This window comes from Anabrus simplex, chromosome 3, assembly GCF_040414725.1.
Source record: "Anabrus simplex isolate iqAnaSimp1 chromosome 3, ASM4041472v1, whole genome shotgun sequence".
Lineage (NCBI taxonomy): Eukaryota > Metazoa > Arthropoda > Insecta > Orthoptera > Tettigoniidae > Anabrus > Anabrus simplex.
The window spans coordinates 165,728,048-165,731,980 of record NC_090267.1 but is presented as its reverse complement, the minus strand read 5'-3'; the positions used below and the strand labels follow the sequence as shown (position 1 = coordinate 165,731,980).

Sequence of the window (3,933 nt, the reverse complement as noted above, 5' to 3'; positions counted from 1 at the left end):
GCTCTCTTTGTATGAATGATGTACTGATGATGGCTTTCTCCGGGGTAAAATATTCCGCAGGTAAACTAGTCCCCCATTCGGATCTCCGGGTGGGGACTACACTTGAGGGGGCGATCATCAGGAAGATGAATACTGACATTCTGCGAGTCGGAGCGTGGAATGTTAGAAGTTTGAATCGTTGTGGTAGATTAGAGAATCTGAAAAGGGAGATGGATAGACTAAAGTTGGATGTAGTTGGAATAAGTGAAGTACGTTGGCGGGAAGAACAGGATTTTTGGTAAGGCGACTACCGAATTATCAAAACAAAATCAAACAGAGGAAATGCAGGAGTATGTTTAATAATGAATAAGAAAATAGGGCAGCGGGTAAGCTACTACAACCTGCATAGTGAAAGAATTATTGTCTTCAAGATAGACACCAAACCAATGCCCACGACAATAGTGCAGGCCTATATACCTACTACCTCAGCGGATGATGAGGAAATCGAAAGGACATATGAAAATATAGATTTAATACAACATGTAAAATGTGACGAGAATCTAATTGTGACTGGAGACTGGAATGCAGTGGTAGGCCAAGGAAGAGAAGTTAATACAGTAGGAGAAATCGGATTGGGACAAAGGAACTAAAGAGGAGGTCGGCTGGTTGAATTCTGCACTAATCATAATCTAGTCCTTGCCAATACTTGGTACAAACACCACAAACGACGACTTTATACGTGGACGAGACCTGTAGATACTGGAAGGTATCAAATAGACTTCATTATGATTAGGCAGAGATTCAGAAACCAGATGTTGGATTGCAAAACTTTCCCAGGAGCAGACGTGGACTCTGACCACAACTTGTTGGTCATGAAATGCCATCTGGAGCTGAAGAAATTGGAGAGAGGAATGAATGCAAAAAGTTGGCATCTAGACAAGTTGAAAGAAAAGAGTGGGAGGGATTGTTTCAAGGAACATGTTGCAAAAGGACTAAATTAAAAGGATGAAGGAAACACAATAGAGGAAGAGTGGATAGTCATAAAAAATGAAGTCAGCAGGGCTGCTGAAAAAATGTTAGGAAGGAAGAAAAGATCAACTACGAATCAGTGGATAACTCAGGAGATACTAGACCTGATTGATGAACGACGAAAATACAAGAATGGTAGTAATGAAGAGGGCAGAAAAGAATACAGGCGATTAAACAATGAAGTGGATAGAAAGTTCAAGGTAGCTAAGGAAGACCGGCGGAAGGAGAAGTGCAAGAATGTGGAAGGTTGTATGGTCCTAGGAAAGGTAAATGCTGCATACAGGAAAATCAAGGAAACCTATGGAGAAAAAAATCTAGGTGTATGAATATTAAGAGCTCAGATGGAAAGCCACTTATAGGGAAAGAAGACAAAGCAGAAAGATGGCAGGAACATATCCAACAGCTGTATCAAGGTGAAGATGTAGATAATTTGGTTCTGGAACAAGAAGAGGGTGTTCATGCTGATGAAATTGGAGACCCAATTTTGAGGCCATTGACAGAGCTGTGAGTGTCCTAAATAGGAACAAGGCACCTGGAATTGATGACATTCCTTCTGAATAACTGACTGCCGTAGGAGAAACCAGCATGGCAAGGTTATTCCATTTATTCCCAAGAAAGCCGGTGTTGACAGATGTGAAAACTATCGCCCCATTAGTTTAGTATATCATGCCTGCAAAATTTTAACACGTATTATTTACAGAAGAATGGAAAAACAATTTGAAGCTGATTTGGGAGAAGATCAGTTTGGTTTCAGAAGAAATGTAGGAACACGTGAAGCAATCCTGACTTTACGTCTGATCTTAGAGGTGGTGGTGGTAGTGATTATTGTTTTAAGAGGAAGTACAACTAGGCAACCATCCTCTATACAACACTAATCAGAGGCAAAATATTGAAGGGGTCCGACACTTCGAAAAATGAAGATATTGCCCAAAGGAATATCCCTAGCCTTCGCAAACCTAATACCGTCGGGTTCGGAAAAGAACAGGAGTTGACCAAGGGAGGTCGGATAGGATAGATGAAAGTGAGGGGCCTGGCACAAGTAAGTGGAAGCAATGCCAGGGCTCAGCTGTGGGCCCCGTGGTTGCCAACCCACGCTACAAAGTTGACAGCCCCTGGGGCCCCGTTTAGTCGCCTCTTACGACAGGCAGGGGATACCGTGGGTGTTATTCTGCCGCCCCCCACCCACAGGGGGATGATCTTAGAGGATCGAATCAAGAAGGACAAGCCCACGCACATGGCATTCGTAGATCTAGAAAAGGCATTCGATAATGTTGATTGGACCAAGCTATTTAAGATTCTGAAGGTGATTGGGATCAGATACCGAGAACGAAGAATTATCTACAATCTGTATAAAAAATCAATCTGCAGTGATAAGAATCGAGGGCTTTGGAAAAGAAGCAGCAATCCAGAAAGGAGTGAGGCAAGGCTGCAGTTTGTCCCCACTCCTTTTCAATATTTACATAGAGCACGCAGTAAAGGAAATCAAAGAGGATTTTGGAACGGGAATCACAATCCAAGGAGAGGAAATTAAAACCTTGAGATTTGCCGACGATATTGTTATTTTATCTGAGACTGCAGAAGATCTTGAGAAGCGCTGAATGGTATGGACGAAGTCTTGTGTAAGGAGTACAAGATGAAAATAAATAAGTCGAAAACAAAAGTAATGGAGTGCAGTCGAACGAAGGCAGGTGATGCAGGAAATATTAAATTAGGAAATGTTTTAAAGGAAGTAGATGAATATTGTTACTTGGGTAGTAAAATAACCAACGATGACAGAAGTAAGTAGGACATAAAATGCAGATTAGCACAAGCAAGGAAGAGCTTTCTTAAGAAAATAGACGATAACTAGCTCAGAAAGAAAGACAATTGAAGCTTTTGAAATGTGGTGTTACAGAAGAATGCTGAAGATGAGATGGATAGATCGAATCACAAATGACGAGATACTGAATTGAATTGGCGAGAGAAGATCGATTTGGCTAAATTTGACGAGAAGAAGAGATAGAAGGATAGGGCACATCTTAAGACACCCAGGACATGTTCAGTTGGTTTTTGAAGGAAGTATAGGTGGTAAGAACGGTAGTGGTTGACCAAGGTATGAATATGACAAGCAGATTAGAGCAGATGTAGGATGCAGTAATTACGTAGAAATGGAAAGGTTAGCACATGATAGGGTGGCATGGAGGGCTGCATCAAACAAGTCTATGGACTGATGACTCAAACAACAACAGGTGAAAGCCACTTGGTGGTGTTGTGGTGCTTGTGATATCTTGTAGCTGACAAGGAATGTTTTTTACCAATTCTTCCTTCCAGGTTTGCAAGACATTGAAATTATAGTTCACCAGGTGTCTCGCCGTCCGGATGGAGGTGTTCCGCGAACGTAAACGTCTGGCTTCAGCAGCAATGACGTCCTGGTGTATTGGTAGCTGGTCGTTTGCATTTATCTTCTTATACTTCCGGAGTAAGTCATGTTTGCGTTCGAATTCCGCTGGTGAAATGTGACTCAGTGCTGGTAACCAGAATATAGGTGTTGATTTTACTGTGACAGACACAGTTATTATTGCCTGATTCAATTGGACATCAACAAGTTTGGTATAGCTGCTATTGAGCCACACTGGAGAACAGTATTCAGCTGTTGAGTAAACCAGACTGAGGGCAGTGGTGCGTTAAGTGTCAGCTGACGAACCCCATGTAGTGCCACACAGTTTCTGAAGTATGTTGTTTCTAGACTTCAGTTTTCAGCCGTTTTCTTCAGGTGTTTCTTGAAGGAGCTATCTAATGTCGTCCCCAGATAGTTTGATTCATTGGTGTGGGTCAAGCCATTTTTTACCCAGGTACACTTCTAGTTCACGATTAGTTAGCTTATTGCATAAGTGGAAACATGTCACTGTAGTTTCGTTTGGGTTTGGCTTCAGCCTGCATTTCCAG

At 42.0% G+C, this 3,933-nt stretch overlaps 1 pseudogene; it reads left to right on the top strand.

Moving 5' to 3' along the window:
* Positions 1–209: 209 nt before the first annotated feature.
* On the top strand, positions 210–980 carry LOC136866713 (craniofacial development protein 2-like; annotated as a pseudogene).
* Positions 981–3,933: the final 2,953 nt, after the last annotated feature.